Source organism: Eulemur rufifrons, chromosome 7, assembly GCF_041146395.1.
Source record: "Eulemur rufifrons isolate Redbay chromosome 7, OSU_ERuf_1, whole genome shotgun sequence".
NCBI classification, from domain to species: domain Eukaryota; kingdom Metazoa; phylum Chordata; class Mammalia; order Primates; family Lemuridae; genus Eulemur; species Eulemur rufifrons.
This window is the reverse complement of record NC_090989.1, coordinates 192,869,247-192,891,595: the sequence shown is the minus strand read 5'-3', so window position 1 is coordinate 192,891,595 and position 22,349 is coordinate 192,869,247.

The window sequence follows — 22,349 nt, the reverse complement described above, 5'->3', positions numbered from 1 at the left end:
AAAGAATCTCAGAAATTGAAGATAACTCTTTCCAACTAAATAAGTCAGTCATAGAGATAGATCAAAGAAGTAAGAGAAATGATCTGAGTCTTCAAGAAATGTGGGATTATGTGAAGAAACCTAACTTGAGACTTATTGGCATTCCTGAGGGTGAAGAAGATAATACACAAGCATCGGATAAGCTATTTGAAGATATAATTGAGGAAAATTTTCCAGCCCTTCCCAATACTCTAGACATACAGATTCAAGAAGCTCAAAGGACCCCTGGGAGATTCATAGCAAATAGGAAAACACCACGCCACGTAGTCATCAGGCTGACCAAAATATCCACTAAAGAGTCCCTTCTCCGAGCTGTAAGGAGAAAGAAACAAGTAACATACAAAGGAAAACCCATCAGAATTACGCCAGATTTCTCAGCTGAAACCTTACAAGCAACAAGAGATTGGGGCCCCATCTTCACGCTTCTGAAACAGAATAATGCCCAGCCTAGAATCTTGAACCCAGATAAGCTAAGTTTTCTATATGAAGGAGAAATTAAGACATATTCAGATAAACAAAGGTTGAGGGAATTCACCAAGACAAGACCAGCCCTCCAAGAAGTACAAAAGAGAATTACACACGGATCAGCACAAGAAAGATCCACAAATGTAAAACTACTCAAGAGCTAAAGATCAAATTCCAGATACCACAATGGCTCAGGAGAGAAAGCATTGCAATTAAGTTCTACCCAACAAGTTGAACAAAAAACTGTCTCACTTATCAGTTTTCTCAATAAATGTGAATGGCTTGAATTCCCTGCCCAAGAGACATAGACTGGCCCAAAGGATAAAAAAACACAATCCAAGTATCTGCTGTCTTCAAGAAACTCACCTAACCTGCAAAGATGCATTTAGACTGAAAATAAAAGGATGGAAATCGATATTTCAAGCAAACGCTAACCAAAAGAAAGCTGGTGTGGCAATCTTAATTTCCAATAACTTAGCTTTCAAACCAACAAAAATAATAAAAGACAAAGATGGCTACTACATACTGGTTAAAGGCACAATTCAACAAGAAGTCATGACTATACTCAATATATATGCACCCAACCTAGGTGCACCTAGATTCATAAAGCAAACCCTGCTAGATCTGAACCAAATGATAGATAACAATACTGTAATAGCTGCAGACTTTAACACCCCACAGACACTACAGGACAGATCCTCTAAACAGAAAATAAACAAAGACATAATGGACCTAAATAGAATGCTAGAACAAATGGGCATGGCTGACATCTATAGGACATTCTACCCAAAGTCCACAGAATATACATTCTTCTCATCAGCTCACAGGACATTCTCTAAGATTGACCATGTCCTAGGACATAAAGCATGTCTTAAAAAATTCAAAAAAATAGAAATTATACCATGCATCTTCTCAGATCACAGCGGAATAAAAGTAACAATGAACACAAACAGAAACCCTCACTCTTACTCAAAGTCATGGAAGCTAAATAACTTTCTCCTGAATAACTATACTATAAAGGAAGAAATCAAGATGGAAATCAAAAGCTTCTTTGAATTAAATGACAATGGAGATACAACTTATGAAAATCTATGGGACGCAGCTAAAGGAGTCCGGAGAGGAAAATTCATATCCATAAATGCCTATATCAAAAAGACAGAAAACCTGCAAATAGACAACCTAACGAATAGACTCAAAGAGCTGGAGAAAGAAGAACAGAACGACCCCAAATCCAGCAGAAGGCGAGAAATTACTAAGATCAAATCAGAATTAAATGAAAAGGACAACAAAGAAACTATAAGGAAAATTAATAAAACAAAAAGTTGGTTCTTTGAAAAGATAAACAAAATAGACACACCTCTGGCTTGACTAACCAAGAGCACAAAAGTAAAATCTCTAATAACCTCCATTAGGAACATGAAAGGAGAAATCACAACCGATGCCACAGAGATACAAGATATCATCTATGAATTCTACAAAAATCTTTATGCACACAAACTGGACAATGCGGAGGAAATGGACAAATTTTTAGAAACACATAGTCTTCCCAGGCTCAACCAGGAAGAAATAGAGTACCTGAACAGACCAATATCAAGAACTGAAATAGAAACAGCAAGAAAGAACCTTCCCAAAAAGAAAAGCCCTGGTCCAGATGGGTTCACACCTGAATTTTACCATACCTACAAAGAAGAAGTGCCCATCCTACATAAACTATTCTCCAATATTGAGAAGGATGGAATTCTCCCCAACACGTTCTACCAAGCCAATATAACATTGATACCAAAACCAGGAAAGGACGCAACAAAAATAGAGAACTACAGACCAATATCTCTCATGAATATAGATGCAAAAATTTTCAATAAAATACTAGCAAATTGAATCCAAGTACTTATCAAAAAAAGAATCCACCACGACCAAGTGGGCTTCATCCCAGAGATGCAGGGGTGGTTCGACATACGTAAATCTATAAATGTAATTCACCACATAAATAGAAGCAAAAACAAAAACCATATGATACTCTCATTAGATGCAGAAAAAGCATTTGACAAAATTCAACACCCTTTTATGATAAAAACGCTTAATAAAATAGGCATAGATGGAACCTACCTAAAAATCATACAAGCCATATATGACAAACCCACAGTCAACATCATTCTGAACGGGGAAAAATTGAAAGCATTCCCACTTAGAACTGGAACCAGACAGGGCTGCCCACTGTCCCCATTACTTTTCAACATAGTATTGGAAGTCCTTGCGAGAGCTATCAGGCAAGAGAGCAAAATCAAGGGAGTCCAAATAGGGAAGGAAGAGATCAAACTCTCACTTTTTGCTGATGATATGATGCTATATCTGGAAAACCCCCAGGATTCAACCATGAGACTCCTGGAATTGATTAACGAATATAGCAAAGTCTCAGGCTACAAAATTAATATACACAAATCAGAGGCATTTATATATGCCAATAACAGTCAATCGGAAAACCAAATTAAAGACTCAATACCCTTCAAAATAGCAACAAAGAAAATAAAATATCTAGGTATATACCTAACTAAAGAGGTAAAGGACCTCTATAAGGAAAACTATGAAACACTGAGAAAAGAAATAGCAGAACTTGCAAATAGATGGAAAAATATACCATGCTTGTGGATCAGAAGAATCAACATTGTTAAAATGTCTGTACTACCCAAAGTGATCTACAGATTCAATGCAATCTCTATTAAATTACCAACATCATTCTTTACAGACGTAGAGAAAATAATTATACACTTTGTATGGAATCAAAGAAGACCCCGTATAGCAAAAGCAATTTTAAGCAACAAAAACAAAATGGGAGGTATTAATTTGCCAGACCTCAAACTATACTACAAGGCCATGGTTCTTAAAACAGCCTGGTACTGGCACAAGTACAGGGACACAGACCAGTGGAACACAACAGAAACTCCAAATATAGAACCATCCTCATATAGTCACCTAATTTTTGACAAAGCGGGAAAGAATACACTCTGGGGACAAGAATCCCTATTCAATAAATGGTGCTGGGAGAATTGGTTAGCCACTTGTAGAAGACTGAAACAAGACCCACAGCTTTCACTTCTCACAAAAATCAAATCACGGTGGATAACAGACTTAAACTTTAGGCGTGATACAATCAGAATTCTAGAAGAAAATATAGGAAAGACTCTTACAGACATTGGCCTAGGTAAAGAATTTATGAAGAAGACCCCCAAGGCAATCACAGCAGCAACAAAAATAAATGAATGGGACATGATTAAATTAAAAAGCTTCTGCACAGCCAAAGAAACAGTCTCGAGAATAAACAGACCACCTACAGAATGGGAAAAAATTTTTGCATACTACACATCAGATAAAGGACTGATAACAAGAATCTATTTAGAACTCAGGAAAATCAGCAAGAAAAAATCAAACAACCCTATCAAAAAGTGGGCAAATGACATGAATAGAAACTTCTTGAAAGAAGATATAAGAATGGCTAACAAACATATGAAAAAATGCTCAACATCCCTAATCATCAGAGAAATGCAAATCAAAACCACAATAAGATATCACTTAACCCCAGTGAGAATGGCCTTTATCAAAAAAATCCAAAACAACACATGTTGGTGTGGATGTGGAGAGACAGGAACACTGATACACTGCTGGTGGGACTGCAAACTAGTGCAACCCCTGTGGAAAGCATTATGGAGGTATCCTAAACAGATTCAAGTAGACCTGCCATTTGACCCAGCAATTCCATTATTGGGCATATACCCAAAGGAAAAAAGGTCATTCTGTAACAAAGACACATGTACCCGAATGTTTATAGCAGCACAATTCACAATAGCAAAGATGTGGAAACAACCCAAATGCCCATCAATACATGATTGGATTAGTAAGCTGTGGTATATGTATGCCATGGAATATTACTCAGCTATAAGGAATAATGAAGATACGTCATCTCTATGGTTCTCCTGGAGAGAGTTGGAGCCCATTATATTAAGTGAAGTATCCCAAGAATGGAAAAACAAGCATCACATGTACTCACCAGAAAATTGGTTTCCCTGAACATCACCTAAATACACATCTGGGAATGATACCAATCGGCTATCAGACTGAGGTGGGGGATAGGGGAGGGGAAGAGTGTATGCCTACACAATGAGTGCATTGCGCCCCGTTTGGGGAATGGTAACGCCTGAAGGTGCTGACTCGGGAAGGGGGGGTGGGGAAGGGAGGGATATATACCTACATGATGGGTGCAAAGCGCACTACCTGGGGAACAGACACGCCTGGAACTCTGCCTTGGGGGGAAAGGCGGTACATGGGCAACGTATGTAACCTGCAATTCTGTATCCCCCATAACAATAAGATGAAATAATAAAAAAAAAAAATAGGCTTTAAGAGCACAAGTGTGATCTCTCTTCCTCTCTCTTTCCGTCTCTTTCTCTCCCTCTCTCTCTCTCTCTCAATCTCTCCTTCTCTCTCTCTGTCTCTCTCTCCCCATACACAACACAGGAGAAAGGTCATTTGAGGAAACAGCAAGAAGGTTTTTCACAAGCCAGAAAGAGCCCTCACCAGGAACAAAATTGACTGGCGTCTTGAGCTTGGACTTCTCATCTCCAGGAGTATGAGAAAATAAACTTCTTTTATTCAAGCCACCCAGTCTGTGTTATTTTGTTAGCCAAACCAGTCAGCTAACTAAGACAGTTCCCTTTAATCCTCAAAGCAATCCCACAAGATAGTTCTTATTCCAACCCCATTTGACAGATAGGGAAAGTGAGAAACAGAGAGGTTGAGCAACTTACTGAAGATCCTCATGCAGCTGGAAGTGGTAGAAGTGGGATGTGAACCCAGGTAAACCCACTCCAGAACCCATACTCTTAAATTCTGTGGTTTTGATACTGCCTCTTATCTCTGGACAAGATCTGTCTAGTCTAAAGATGAGCACCTCCCTTGGTCTAGAGTTAAAACCTCTGTTAATGCAGCTCAAGTTGCATTAGCTCTTTTGGCAACTGTATCATATTATTAGCATACCTGGTGTTTAGTTTACTAAAACCTCTGGGTTCTATTTCACATAAGCTTTAGTTGGGCCATGATTTCTCCATATCTAAAATGTAATTGGGATTTTTATTAGCAGTGCACTTACCGTGATTGAGTTCTACCCAGTTATAGAACATCCCGACATCTCAACCCACCAGGGTCTTTTGGGGTTCTGGTGTAAACCTACCTCCCAACTTCCCAGATTTGTGCTATTTACAAATTAAATAAGTCTGCCTTCTGTAAAGGAAGTGTGCCTTATAACCCATGAAGTGCTGCACAGATTTGTCACTGTTATTAAATATCTCCATTCAAGTCATTGATTAATGTTGCCATCTCAGAACCAGCAAGGGGCTTCTGGAATATAAAACTGAGAACCTCCTTCTTGGTAAGTGTCTTTGCAGCTCTTTAGACCCGTGCTCCTCTTTGGTAAATATTACAATTTTGTGCTCTCATCTTTTTTTCTCTATTAAAGTAAAAAAAAATCAAGCTTTATTTTTGTGTAAAAGTATACTTTCCTTTAAAAGAGAAAACTCTTGGTATCTGTGTGATAAATGATAAATCACACCATACTTGTGGAATGCACACCCTATAAAACAAAGATGTCATTGCACTTTGCTTTCTATTTTTGTGTTATGAATAGAGTGTGTACATGTTTTGGTTTCCAAATATGAGTACATACACTTACGTACGTATACTGATGCCTGAGGCGTCCGTGTTTCAGCTAAAATGGAGACGTCTTCCCTTCCCGCCCCTGTGCCCTACTCTCCCCAGTGAGCCACTGTCCAGGGCCTCGGGTCAGAAAAGCCTCTCCAAGTGTGGACTTTTCTAGAGAGAATATCATTAGAGTGAGCTGGGACTAGTGGGCCTGGACACGCCCTTTGGTAAGTTCAAGTATTGTTCTGCTGCTACATTTTCTCTTTCTTTCCTTCCAGAACCCTCTCGTAATATGCCTGCCTCAACAGAAACACGCAGGAAGACCACATCCACTACTGTGGCTGCAGCGGCCCACACAAAGCCCTTAAACTGCATTTCAGCCGATCCCCAGGGACTGTTTCAGTGGTTTTTCCCTGCAGATCTCTCTCTCCTGGCATTAAGACCTGATTCAGATCCTTTGAGGAGACTACAAATGATGTCTCCACTTTGATCCAATTCTTCTTTCCCTCGCTCTCTTAATGCCTTGAGCTGACTTATGTTATGACGAGCCAGGCCCCATCCCAGCCCCCAGCAAGGCAGAGCTCACAGGCACAGGCACAGCCTGACCTGAAGCACCTCCAAGGCCAGGGGCTATGCAGGAATGTCCAGCAGCACAAGGAAGATGCCCGAGCCCCTGCCTTCCCCGCGGGCTCCAGCTCAGCCTTCGGGTGCAAATGCATGTGACGTGCCTGTCAATCCTGGCAGGCTGGGGGTGCTTTTATGTGCAAGAAACTTAAAGGTGGTAGGTCACACACGCCCTTCCTGGCAGAGACTCTCCACTCCAGAGGCAGCCCCAGCACCCAACGTGAGTGTCCAGTGCCTGGGACGGCCGTGGGTGTCTCCCTGGCACCCTCCACTCTTCTTTTTCAGTAGCTTTTCACTTTGGTTGATTGTTATGGGCCGAACTGTGTCCTCTCAAAATTTGTGTGTTGAAGTGCTCATGCCTAGTAGCCCAGAGTGTGAGCACATTTGGAGACAGGGCCTGTACAGACGGGATTGAGTTAAATGAGGTCCTCAGGGTGGGTGTTGATCATTACGACTTGTGTCTTTATGGTAATAAGAGGAGCTTTGGACACAGAGACAGGATAGTGGGGAGATGACATGAGACAAGGCGGGAGAAGATGGTCACCTGCAAGAAGGTGGGGCCTTTCCCTCCGGACCCTCAGCAGGAATGACGCTGGCCAAGCCTGGGTCTGGGACCTCTGGCCAGAGCCGTGAGAAAGAATGTGTGATGTGTGAGCCACCCAGGCTGTGGCACGTTGCTAAGGCAGTGGAGCCTACGAACATACTGATGGTGGGTGACCATACCTATCATCACTTGGTGACATGATTAAACAATTTAAGTACTTTTATGCAGAGATTTATACTTTAATGATCCCCAGGCTCCTATTGCCACTAGAAGCAGGTGGACTCAAGCCCTTCATCGTGCCAGGGGCTTTGTGACGGAACAACCGAACTTCTAGGTGAAGGGCCCAAGCAGGCGCCATCTCTCCCCCAGCAGTGCCCGGAGTGTGGGTCCCACACATCCCACGTCCCACCAAGGTGGTCTCTGTTGGCTGCTCCTTCACATTCTCCCTGGGACCCTCCTGCCAAGCTCCAGGCAGATTCATTCATCACAGAAGCAGGAGAAAAAATTCTTAGTGGCCCGTGAGCAGGTTCAGCTTGAGAGGAGCCATGTGTCATAGTTTCTAAAATCTCCTCTCACTTCTGGATGCCTGGCCTTCGAAGATGAGATTGGGACACACGTCAGGCTCGAAGTCACGCATTCCCGGGTGATGAGCCTCCAGTCAGCAGAGAGGATGGCCTCGGAGCACCCCAGATTCCCAGCAGCAGCAGCAGCCACACAGGCCCCGTCCCTATCATGGGGAAGACACAGGGGACATCTCAGGCTTGTTTATCTACTGAAACTCTTAGTTACTTTTTTCCCCAAAAAATGCTAGATTGTGAAAAATCCAAACATTTATTTTCTTAGGGCAGGCCAATGAATGACCTGGGGAACAAAATCAGAATTAGCGGTCGTCGAAGGGGTCTGGACAGCCCTTTACATAGATAAACTAGAAGTCGATGATTTACCTTCAGAAAGTATTCCCTGCATGATGCTTTGTCATTGTTATTAAATATTTCATTCCAGGATCTTTGCTACAGAACAACTGAACTTCCTGGTGGAAGGGCCCGGGCGGGTGCGACCTCCACACAGGGGTGCCCGGAGCCTGCGTGTTACGGTCCCTGAGCGCTGCGCTTCTCAGTCCTCCCCTGGTGGCCTGGAGTATAATGGGAAGGGGGCGGCCGGGGTGGGATGGCTGAGGCCAGGAAGGTGCAGGGAGGGCATGCCAGGAGGCACCCCGTGGGAGGGAGCTGATCTGTTTTATTGTGCTTTTTGTATCAGGTTTTTATATGAAACTTTATTTGAAAAACAGGTTCCATGACTTTTTAAAAAATGTCAAAAACTCACAAAGATTCTAGATCAGTCTAGTCATTTTATAAAAGAGGAAACCAACCTGAGAGGTGAGAAGCGACTTATCCACGGTGGAGGCTGAACTCCCACTGGGGCCTCGACTTCATCCTGACACCAGCACGGAGCCGGCAGGATGGAGTCCTTCCCGGGCTGGGGCCATCTCTGTGGAGGCAGCAGAGAGGAGGCCGGCACAGGTCTGCGGTGCAGATGGGAGGAGGTGAGGTTACAGGTGGGGAAGAGAGGCCTCCGGGCTCCCCTCGCCCCAGGTACCGAGGGTCACCCCTGTGACCCTAGACGGTCGGTACCCCAATCTGCCAACAGTGGGAGGAGAGGCAGCAATAACAAAAGCACATGGACACATCCCCGACATAATTGGGCTGACAGTGACACAGAAGCGTGCCATCTCTGGCAGCCAGGACCCTCCTCTCCTGCCTGGTACACTCTGGGGTGCCCAGGGTCCCCGATCAGGGGCCCGTCCCAATCTCTCCTCTCTCTGGCAAGGCCCCTGTCCTTGATATGCTCTTTCTTGATCTGTGCTCCATTTTAACTTGTCTCTCTCTTCAGTCTTTTCTTTTTATTAACACTATTAGCAGAATGAACAAAAGATCTCCTGGTATCTAATTTCAGCTGGAGTAAGAAAAACAACTTGGACGTCTGCAAGGGCACACACGTGGAAGCCACTGCACTAATGTGTCTTGACAGGCAGCCCCTCGGGAGTCACACAGGGACTGACCCGCTGTCATTGGATCAGCCCTCTAACCGCGAGCAGAAGGTAGAACCCATCTCAGAGCAGTGAAATGACGTCCGAGCCGGCGAGGGAGGCACGAAACATTCAAGGCGCTCAATTCTTGGATATTCCCAGAAGCCCGGAGGTTACAAAAACAAGCAGGCAAATAACGGCCCAGATCCCGTCAGCGATGTCAGAGCCGGGCGGCGGAGGTGGGAGGCAGTAAATATAGCACACGGAGGAAATCTTCCTTGATTTGCAAGTGTTTTCACGGTATCTCCTTCCGCGTCATATTTTTAGTAAAAATAAAGTGTGCTTGTTTTTCTTTCTCTGGGGCTTAGAGAGTTGAAAGAAGGGAGTGCAATCTGAGTTTAATCTAATTAAACATTCTAAAGCTATAAATACTGGCAAATGAATTAAGATGATAATTTTAGGATTGTGACTAAAATGCCCCAGCCTCCAGGAACTTGCAAGGTGCAGACAGGACAGAATAAGTTAAATCTACTAGAATGTTTTAAAGTTATGAAAATTGGGAAATTAATTAAGGTGATAATTTTAGTACAGAAACTAAGACTCCCTGTATTTTGTAAATAAATAAAAAGACAGCTGTGCAGGTCTGAGTACTTAAGACTCTCACTACTCAACAGTCAGGGCTTTTGTGCATGCGAGTGTATGGCAATGTGGTACCACGGGTTTGTGTCCACCTTCTGGGCTGGGGGTGTTCAGGTGACATTCCAATCTAGACTTAATTCAGAAATGTAAACTAGCATATATCCATCAGCTTTGGGTGGAGCAGAGATTAGGCCAAAGTTGTAAAAGTCACAATAGAGTTGAGCATAACCATCAGTAGGACTGATGGTCACAGTGTCTTAGATGTTTCTAAATCAAGAAGACATTTGACTTCCTTTATCCTTTGAAATGATAAATTATATATTTTATAAATTCAGTTCCAAGAAGGTACACAAGTAGGTTAGTTTGCTAGGGCTACTGTAACAAATCACACAAACTGTGTGGCTTGGTCAACAGAGATTTCCTGTCTCCTGGTTCCAGAGACTGAAGGCCTCCTTAGAGAAGTGGACAGGGCTGGTTCCTTGTGAGGCTGTAGGAGGAATCTCGCACGGCTCTGTTCTGACTCCTGACAGTTTGCTGGCCATCTTTGGTGTCCTTGGCTTGTAGACTCATCGCCCTGATCTCTGCCTTCATCCTCATGAGACATTCTCCCTGTGTGCCTGCCTGTGTTCAAATTTCCCTGTTTTATAAGGACACCAGTCATATTTAATTGGGCCTACTCTAAGGACCTCATTTTAATTCGATTATCTCAGTAAAAACCCTATTTCCAAATAAGGTCACATTCTGAGCTATTGAGGATTAGGACTTCAACATATGAATTTTGGGGAGAAAGGGAAGGACATGATTCAACCTATAACAGCAAGTAATCTTATAACATGAATTAGCTTTATTTTCTCTTTATCTGGCATAAACCCCTTTGCTGTCAGAAAGTGACTATTGACAACTAGAATCTGTGTCTTCCGGTCTCATTGTCATTCACACAGGAAATAGGATCTCATTTTTTTTGAGCATGTAATAGATTGTTAGAGATGTTGGAGACAGTTCTGGGAATGATGTGTGGGGAATTATAATCAGAAAATACTTCTTTAAAAGCACCGATATCAGGAACACATGTTCCTGGCCGGCCTTCTGAAAGTGAATCAAAATGCCCGAGTTACTCATTAACCGTAAAGGGCCCTTGAGTTCTGAGCGGAAGCTGGGGAGGGCACTTTGCCAATGGCCACAGCTGGAAACAGGGGGGGCAAACAATGAGAACAGAATAAGGACCCAGGAGTCTATTCTGATGTAATTGAAAGAGTCAATGTATAAGGAAGTGGGAGGGAAAGGGCACCTGTTCCTTATGAAGCAATTCCAACCAATAAGTGTAGAGGGATTACAGGAACAGAAACTCAGCATTGGAACACCACTGGTGAATGCTAACATTAGTGGACAAGACATTAAGGAGACAATGGCATATTTCACGTAGCCTCAAAGTATCTCTGCTGGCATATTTATTAATGGTGATGGTAGTCTAATTTATGACCATAAATTCCTTGATATTCCTCCCTCTAGGAGGTAGAGAGTAAGTCTCCTTCCCTACAGTGTGGGCTGAACTAGTTACTCATTTGTAATCGATAGAGTATGAAGCTATGAAGCGGGAAAAGCAGTGTGTTTATTATGAAGAGACCCGCAGGTACCACCGTGCGATTGCCAGGTAAGCAGGGTTGACACCAGCAGCAAGTCAGGCTGGTGTTGGGCACCCCATCCACACACATCCCCTTAGTGCATTCTTCCCCACACTGCTCAATCTCAGCCTAACAGGAAACACCAGAGAAACCCAAAGTGAGGGATGTTCTACAAAATACCTGCTCGGTAGTACTCAAAAGTGTCACAGTCACTAACCATGCAAAAAGACCAGAAAACCATGACAGATTGGAGGATGCTCCGGAGACATAACGGATAGATGCAGTGTGGGCCTTGGGTGGGGTCCTACGTATCCCTGGAAAATGGTAAAATCTGAATAAAGTCTGTGGTTTAGTTAACAGGGTTGCAGGCATGTTAATTTCTCAGTTTTGGTAACGTTCTGTGGTTATGTAAGAGATTAACATCCGGGGAGTCAGGTGAAGAGTATCTGGGCAATCTCTGCATTATCTTTGCAATTGTTTGTACAAATCCTTACTTATTTCAAAATGGAAAGGTTTTTATTTTTAATATGCTTTTGTGAAAGTAACGCAATTAAATTTCATATGCAAGTTATCCACTCCTTCCTGTTTGCCAGTGTGACACTGTCTCGCTGTAACATAGATGCTGTCTACTGCTGTAAGGTGAGGTCTGCCTGTTTATCTTCCTTGTTCCCAGGAGAGTGGCCCATGGATGGACAATCCCTGAGATGATGGGCTCGGCTGGCTTCAACATACCCATTAGGCACAGCAGCTCAGTAGGCCCATAATACTGTTAGAAATTAATGTTTAAATTTATTTTAAAATCAGGATAAAAAGGAGACTTTTAGGTTGAAGAAAATATCTTAATATGTAATATTAAGATATTCACATATAACTGTGCAGTAATAAATTTAATTTTTAATCTTTTTTATGAAGGAAGGGGCCACAGAAGTCAGAATGCAGCCCTGGAGGTTGATGTCTATGTATATCAAAATGAAAATCTAGACATGATTGTCCTGGTGTTGCCGAGGGACACATGCATAAGCACATGCCTGTCAGATAGAATACTGTTCCCAAACTACACTCCTGGGAGGCCCAAGGCCGCATGTAGGTGTCTCAGTGGCTCCTGTGGAAAGTTCTGGAATCTAAGCCTGGAGGCCCCTAGGCCTGGGCACCACAAGCCCCATTCAACCAGACCAGCACCACTTAAATTTTTTCTTACATGATGGAGTTATAGCATATTATTTGGAAAAAAAAAAAGGATTGTACTGCTAAAAATTTTTGAAAAAACTCTGAAATAAGAACTAGGGAAGAGCATCAAATTTAAAAAAAAAAAATCATACCTTGAGATTCAATGCTAAGAATTCTAAATACAAGAGAAAATGAGGTGATTATATGAAAAAATTTAAAATGTGTTTGGCCTAACAATTTAATGTAGAAATACCTTGATTTGTCAAATACCTAAAAACCTATAAATATTAGTGGCAAAAATGCAACCCAAGTTTCTAAGCATGATTCAAATAGATAAGCACAAAAAGTAGAAGCTAGAGAGACATGTGATTTAAAAATTAAACACTTCAGGGCACTGAGCCAAATATTAACAGTTCTTGAAGGCATAGACATTGTATTTATTTTGTTTTTCAGCAGGTAAAAATTAAAGTCTATTATATATGTGGATGTTAAGTTAAAAGGCTGTGAGGAAATTATAACGCATCTCTATATCGAATAATAGTAAGTGTTTGCTGGACATTTTTACAAACAAGCAGGCTCATACAGTGATGCCTCATTTTCTAACGTAGCAGAGGAAAGTTAATTGAGTGACCCAGCTGAATTCATGGTGCCATGCAACTGATTTCAAGGCCTAGATAACCCCAGAACTGCCTATCAATCTCAAATATCCTGCATTCCGACTGAAGAACTGGTTATGGGAAGCCAAGATTTGTTTTTTGACAGCCTGAGATAACATGACGGGGTCTCCATACACTAAAACAATGGAGAAGCCCCCTTGAGGCATGAGGCACCCACCCATGAAGAACATGGGACCACCAATGAGCAACTTTTCTCCGCTGGTGTCCAAGTTCCCCAACTGATAGGATATTCAAGATTAAATTCCTCTCCCACCACTTACCTCTGGGTCAGAAACATTGCAGAGCTATGTAGCTCCAGACTTCCTAATGGATGCTATTTTTATATTCAATATTCATAGATTCATATGGTTTGGGCCACCTAGCTGTACTCCAGCCTCACAAACCTTGGCGTGCATCCGAGGTGAGGAAACAGCTGAGCTCTGGCAAGACATTCAGGCTATGTCACTATTTCTCTATTGTAGCAGTCTACAAATTTGCAGAGCTTAAATATTAACATGGTTAAGCACTTCATTCCATGCGAAAAGGTAGTGAAAATTCTCAGAGAATCTAAACGCACACTTAGCACTTATGTACTAGCCTGAATAAAAAGTGCTTGGCAAATCGCTAATTTTTGACAGTGTCACTAAAAGGTAGGCCAATCCACAGGAGTGAAGAAAGAGCACATGCTTTATCCAGCAGAAAGATATGCCAGGATACTAACTGTAAAATCCTGATGGTTCACAATGCAAAATCACCCTGAATCAAAGGATGGGCATATCAGACCAAAGTCAGAGATCAAGTTTATACCTTAAATCATTTGATTCTATTCTATCTTCCAGTAAAATAACCTCTAAAGTATTCTTACTGGATGAGATATTATTAAACTTTACAATATTTCCAAGATTGGTGGTATCACTGCTTTCTTTGTCTTAGTTTCCTAAAACAAAATCTAGAACTGCTACAGCAAAGCATGCTGTCGCTGGGGCTCATGGACTGGCCATGAGCTGGTGGCATGGCGACGACACTTCCCTCTCGGTTATTCCCCAATAGGGTACATGTGTTCAGCAGAATCTGAGATGGGGATTCTAAATCTCAATCACTAAAACTTGACTCAGCACTTAACATCTGCCAGTCAGTGTGCGGCCCTATGCTCCTCATCCACTGTTTCACCCAAACTTCACAACAAATTTCTCAGGAGGTATTATCATTATCCTAGTTTTATAAATGAAAACTCTCAGAAAATCTGTGTAAGTTAGGCAAAAATCACAGCTATTCACTTAATTTGTTCTGAGACTCAGTTTCGCCTTCTGAGAATTCTTATAACACTGACTACCTCCAAGCGGTGTTATAAAGATTAAGAGAAATCGTGTGTTATAGCTCTTTACACAGTAATTGACACACACTAAGCATTTAGAAAAAGGTGTTCGGCAAACCAGAATGTTTTATGAACTAGACTACATCATGACCCCAAACAGGCTGCATAAAAAGAACTCAACTACATGTATCCAGAGAATGTGAAGAAATGTATTTTAAGGGTATTGAAGTCTGTAATTACACTCGTAGGGAGATTGAAAGCTTGCTTTCACAATGCGTTTGACAGCACAAAACAAAATGCTTTTTTCTCTCTCCCAGCCGAGGTGCTCCGTGGAAGGCAGTAAGATCTGAGACGAAGGAAGCCAAAGGAAGAAATCATTACCCACCCAGATGGAGAACCACGAGAACCAGGCCAAAAGCTTGTCAAAATTTCAACATAGTTTTAAAAAATCACAAACATCATTTAACCACACAATTTTTAAAATAAATTCTGACAATTTTCTTAAAGAAGGGCGGTATCTACAATAGACCTGATTTAAAATATATTTTATGCATTCATTTGTCCAAAACCCACTTCATTCTGCACAGACTGCCATATTTTTCCATAACAAATTATCATAGATCACATTCTTCAAAGGGCCTACCCATAATATGTTATTTAAGAAATATTGATATTTTCTCAGAGTTTTTTCGTTTGTGTCACTTAGTTCTCAGAGGCAAACATTCTAATTTAAGGGAAGCGCACAAGAGCCGGGACTTTATTTATTCTTTTCATGTATTTCTTTTCAAATATTTACAGCCATTAGTAAGAAACAAAGTTTATGTTTGGATGTTGACAACCAAGCAGGTCAAATAAGAAATATTTGTCACCATTCTCCAAATATCCTAAATAGACTCAAAAAAGGAAAAGGAAGGCATGGAAGGAAGCTCTCTAAATACAGCCAAATGACAAATTAACGTGAAACTCAACTGCGAAAAGAAGAACTGTTCTCACTTCCTCAACGCCTAACTTGACGTGGGACTAACTGAGCCTCAAGAAAACAGCTTGGGGTTTCCTTTGGTGGGAAAAGATACATGTTTCTTCTTCCAGAAATGGCTCTCTGCAAATGGCTTGCAATGTCTGGCTGCAGGTGTTCACATCCATGCCAGAAATGTTCAAAGACATCAATCTCTACGCAAAAGTCTTCAGCAAACACTGAAATGAACATTTTGAAGAACAGTCTGAATCAAAATAATAAAGCATTTACCCATTCAACAAGTACTTTAGTACCTTCAACACATGAGCATTCTGCTAAGTATTTAGACAAAATAAAGGTGAAAATGGCCATGGCATGTTATCTAGGAATTTGTGACCTAGTTATGAAAAAGTTTACAACTAATGTCAAACTACACCCCCCAAAATATAATAAAGGCTAACAGAGAGGCATAAGAGTGCTCAGGTTTAGGGAAGAGAAAAAAATATTTTTTTGGCAAGTGAGAGTCTACATACATATCACAGTGGGTTATTAGATTTTTGGTTTATGAGCCCCACCTTCATAGTGCAGGGTTTGGTCTTCTCATCTTTTCATTCCTTTTCTTTATTTCATTTTCTTTTTCCTTAATTTATATTTGCTATTGTTGCTGTCATTTCTATATGGTAAAGGGTATGTGAATGATCTTATTTCATAGACATTAAAGTTATGAAAGTAATTTTCTGATTGAAAATAAGAATATTTATTCAGAAAGAAAATGTTATTTAAAAAAGAAATTAGACTCGATGTTCTAACATTTAGAAGATAGATTTGGCAACACATATAAAAAGTAGGCATACTAAAAACTCAGCAATTCCCTTTTGTCACAAACTTTTACTTAAAGATGTGACCAGAGACTAATGTTCACAGAGTTTTAAATATGTCTCTTCAAGTGCTGCTCGTAACAAAGAACAATTGGCGTAAGCCTGTATGTCTGGTGGTGATGACATAATTAAATAAACTATTGATACTTGCTCCACAGCCATTAAAAATTACATGGTATAAAATATGTAAAGACACAAACAATCTCCAAGGTTATAGTGTTCCGTGCAAAAAGGAAGCAATAAAGCTTATTACAGTATATACGAATATCTCCAGATGTATGAACAGACAGAAAGAAGAAAAGCTGCAGCCATGTTTACCTCTAGGTTTGGGATCAAGCCCAAGGTGGGCATTTCTGCTTGTCTGTAGTATTTTATTTTTCATTTTTAGTCCATGAATGTGTGTAGCTTCAAGGGAAAAAAAAAAAAAAAAAAAAAACCTGTTGAGATAAAACAATTAGCTTCCAAAGTAAAAACAAAATGAAACAAAAACCAGACAACGAAAACACAGAAACATCCATTGCACAACCCCCAAATTCCCTCTATTACTCTGAAGCTGCCAAATTTCTTCCTCATCTTCCCTGAACTATTATAGGGCCCTCATGCTTATGACATCACACCGAGTGCCACAGAAGTCACATGCTTCTGAGAACTATCCCATTAAGCCCACAGCAAAGCTGCTTCCTCCCACATGAGCCCTCCCTCGAAGTTCAGAACTTTAAAGGACTGAACATGAAACTCGGGGAAGCACTCCGGGGGTGCTCCTGGAATACCTGGCCTTTCCCACCTGCAGGGAGCAGAGCGCTGGGAGGTCTGGGAGACACTCTTGTTGTTCTGCCTGCTGCCTCCACCCACGCCCGTCACACAAGTGGCTCCAAGGGAAGGCTCTGCTTGCCTCTCCCGGAGGGTCAGGGCAGGGCTGGCCGGCTACTGCCCAGGGATGGCTACGCTGCGTCCCCACTCACTGAGTAAATACAGTAGGAGACAGTGCAGGCCCCATCACTGAGCAGCTGGGATTTGGAAAACGCCTCAGATAAGAAAACTATAAACATTAATAATTAATTTGCTTTGCTTCTTCCTCTTCTCAGGTGTTCACAGTCCATCGCCTTAAGAAACAGCACATCCATCGCTTGCAGCATCACTGGGAACTGCACAAGGATAAAGACCAACAGAGGAGGCCAGTGGCTTACTACAGCAGATTAACTGGGAGGGCTGGGGCTCAGTGACTCGCCTGGTCACTCTGAGAGAGATCTATGGTGGCGGGCTCTTTCCAGTCTCTTCTCTGTTGACTGCAGCGCAGAGCCTGAGCCAGCCCTCTGCAGCACAGAGAGATCCCCAGCGATGTGAGTCGCCCTGCAGTGCGGGTGCTCCAGCAGTTTCCACTGGAAGTGTTTTGAACCATCCACTTTCCACTGATGTAAAAGTAAACGAATAATAAGAGATGTAAACATGTAAAGACATCCAGAAATGGAACAAGAGAGAACAAACAATGGGGAGTTTCAAGAAGGAAAAAAGATAAGGAAAGTAAGCAAAGAGAACTGAAAGATTTGTGTTTCTTCAGACTATTTTTATCACAGTTTTTTAAAAACCAAGCTATATGTTTGAAAGGGGAGTGGGAGGTCTCCTGTACTCCAGATGCTGTTCATATTATTCTCCAGATTAAACCTGCACCACCATTCCTAGAATAAGGGAACCGAGGCCCTGCAGTCCAACGGCGAGGAAATGACAGGGTGTGGGACTGACACAAAGCCTGTCTGTTTCCCACCAGGTCACATGGAGGTGTCTTGCACAGGCCGGTTGGTGGATGAGCAAATGAGTTTACATTTTTGTGTACAGAAGGGATGGGGATGTGAAGAAACCAGTCATTTAAGTCCTGAGAAATTATTTTGAGATCTTTAATCTTATTCTAGTCTGCATTTTCTCCACTATTGGCATTTGCACTGCTGAAAGCACGCACGTTTCTTTATATTTGACACACTGAATAACAACATGTCTAATGTGCCTCTTTTCTAGGAAGCTATCAGCACATTTAAAATAAAAACTCTGATCTCTTCGTCATTTAGTATCAAGTAGCAATTGTAGACTGAAAAGAATTTTGCTCTTCATGCATTTGGGCAACAGTGATTGCTATTTACTCCTGGTGAGCGGCAGTAGAACAGGCAGCTCATGGTGTCAGCTCTTAGGCATTTAGAGATGGAATTTGATGATTATATGACTATTTCAACATTTAAAATGATTAAGAAAAATATTGCTACTGTTTTGTTTTTGAAGATGACTGAAAATATACTGGTTAGTATATCACATATTCTGCACATATAAAAATAATTTTTAATAGACAATATTTGGGGGAAAATTCAGTTCCATGTTGAAAGGCATCAACTTTCTGATTCTATGGGTCAAAAGTTCACTTCCAGTCTCTCTGTTTTCTCTTACTCATACTCTACCTCTGTGCAAAGGTAGCAGTCCAGGGTTCCCTTGCCTGTCAACGCTTCACTCCAGAACCGCCTAGAGGCAGGTGCCTGTCAGCTACAGCAGGAAGACTTCACATGTTGTAGGGCCCATCTGTGAAACAAGGGGCCATAGGTGACATTGCCACATATTTTTATTTTATTCCTTGATAATGGTAAATATCTGGTGGCTCCACCTGAGAGCTAAAGGGGCAGCTTAAGGAAATGGGACCTGGCACTAGCTCTGAGCCCAGTGAGTTGAGGGCCTTTTTCTCATGGTGAACACGGTGACTTGGCAGCCATTACGTCAGCAAGAGGTCAGAGAGGGCAATTCCTGATGTGTCAACCAATACCACATCCACAGTGGCAGAGAAAGGAAGCCCATTTTTATGAAGAAAATGTGGGCAAAGAGCAGCATGGGGCTCTTCAACTCAGGCGTTGGAAAGAAACCCGTCAGAAAATTGCTTTTAACCTTCCCCTCTGAGGGTGCATAGTCAAACCCTTCTTTTGCTTCCCCATACATAGCTTGTCCCCCTCGACCTGGCTAGCTGATCACAGCTATGAGGTTGGCTGACAAAGCTTCTCCCCTCTGTCTACACGTAGAAAGTATCGGTCTGTATTTTCTGTCTGAACATCGTCTTCATCATGTCATTCCATTGTTCAAGGAATATTCTGGAGTTCCTACCATCTTCTAAAAGACTCTTTAGCCCAATGTTCAGAGTCCTCCATGATCTAGTTTCACCGATCTAGCACTCGCTTTTTCCAATGGGCAAATTTATTTTGGGTAAGAGGGCTTCTTCAGTGAGTTTGATTGTAAATGCCCCCTGTGAGGTGGGTCTCTGATGGCTGTGTGAGAAAGCCCACGAGCGTGGCTTCAAGACAGGGCAGAGTTCCATAACTGCATCAGCAATGCTGTTGGTGCTGCCTGTGACCTTTAAATCTCAGGACAGTGACTGATGTTGCCCCTGTGAAGTTCATCAGAAGACCCAGGCTGAGAATTGTGGCTAGAAAAAAACTGTGTTACAGCCAACACCTGGGGAGCAGAATGTCAGGAGTCTGGGACATCCTGGCTCAAGATCTGAGATTTTGTTTCATTCAATTATAATAGATCTACTATTAACAAGCATTGTGCTTTTGTGTTTGGTGCTCAGTTTCTGTGAGGCTGGTAGAACCAACACCGTGGTCCTCATTTGCTGTGTGGAGAGGCTGAGTGCTCCAGTCCTCTGGCTGCAGGAGATGGATCTCAGCTTCCCCAGATCCAGACATAGCACAGGTGCGGGAAAGAGGCAGGTGAAGACCTAGCACTGAAGACACACCACCGACTCCCATTGCCTGTTCAGGTACAACTAAGACTCCAGGAGAGACTACTCAGTGCTCACCAGAAGTCCCTTAAAACGGTTTGAGTTGCCTGCTTTTGTACAATATTTGCCACATAATCCCAGCCTCGTCCCCAGATAAGTATGTTATTTTTGCTGTTCTATATGCGTTCAAGTTTCTTCTTAATGACGTCTTCATGTTTCTCTGGGTAACAATCCCCTTTTTCTTAATCTCAATTCATGGAATTTCCAGTAGGGTTGACCCCAACCCCAGACCCTTGGCAGAAGTAGCTTGTAACTCTGTCCTGCCCTGTGAGCACATGGCACTCCCTCACCAGAGTGACTGACTCACTGGGAGCCACGCAGAACAAATGAGACTACTACTCCTTTCTCTGTGGTATTTGAACGTAGTCATTTTGTCACTGCATGAAGACAGAAAATGAAGCCTATGTTGCGGCTAACAGAGCCAAAGGATGAGAAGAAATTGCCTCTTGATGACATGATTTGGGCCCAGCCGTGTATGAAGTTAGCTTTACTCATACACTCTTTTGTTATTTGAGACATTAATTGATCTTGTTTTGTTTAATTCAGGTCATTTGTCTTGCAATAAATATTTTGGAATGATGTAAGGTGATCACTAAAGACATACCAGACACCCTGGACTGCAGTGACAGCGTCCTGGCCCTCAGCACTGCCACCACCTCAGCTACTCCCAGCCCCACTCACCTACAGTCAGCCCTGCCAGGGAGTCCCCATGCAAACCCTCACCAGTCCCCATGCCCCTGGAATATGTGACAGTTAAACACAGCTCATGTAATCCTGTTTCATGCTTAGTTCTGGAACAATATATGAGCATCCAAAGATGAACCTCTCAAAATTGTTTATCTGAAAAGAAACAGAAACCAGAAAGTAGAGTTTTGAGAACAAAATGGGAGAAAAATGATAGCAACAACAACAAAAAAATCTCTGAATTCACTATCTAGTAGAAAATATCTCGAAGCAAATACAACTCATTGGAAAAAGCTGTTGATAGTTATTTTACTGAGTTCCTATTTATAATTCTGTCTGTTAAGTTAAAGTTTATTACATGGTTCTGTCTTCATTTCGGGTACATAATAATGAAAGCAGTTGATATATCTTAAATATGTGTGAATTACATATAAAGTAATCCTGATTAAGGCTGAAGGCTTTAATTAAGTGAGCAATTAGCCTTGAGCATGGATGTTTATGTGAAAATAAAATAAGTTAATTAATTTGAATAATTATTTGCTCCTGTGAACATTAGCCTACGTTGGGCTTTGTGCTGTACTGGTAGTATTGTATATGCAGTTAAAAATTAAGGCAATGGCAGTGCAGGGCAGAGTTTTGATTGGGAGTGAGGCTCATGCCTCATCATTACTAGTTAGGAAAGGCTCAGCATGCAAGTTAGCCCCCTCCCCGCCACCCTCCTGCACCTATGGGACACCTAACACCTAAGCTGCAAGCTGACCTGCCCCTCCACAAAGGACGTCCAGGGATTCACCTTGTCCCACCTCTGTCTTACTGTATTAGATGCCAAAGTTATGTTGAAGGACATAAGGAGAGAGACAGAGAAGGACAGAGATATTAATAGAGAAAGAGACAGAGAGAGTATGTGAGAGACAGAAAGATAAAAAGAATGACATGGAGAAATAGAGTGACAGAAACAGAGAGAGAGAACATTGTGGATTTATTCATCAAAGTCGAAACAACATTAAGAAGTGAGGTGACAGTTTAGTCTCTCTCTGAAAGATACTCACTTGTGATAACGTTGGCTAGTTTTTAGTTTCATCAGTCTTAAAGGGAGGTAATTAATATGATTTTTCCTCAAATACTTACAGATCAAAGCTTGCTAAGTCATCATTTTTAAATAAATGTACATTTTTCCCAATCTATAACTTAGAAGAAGGGAGGTTTTTTTTTTAAAGAAAAAAAACACAGGAGTGAAAATTG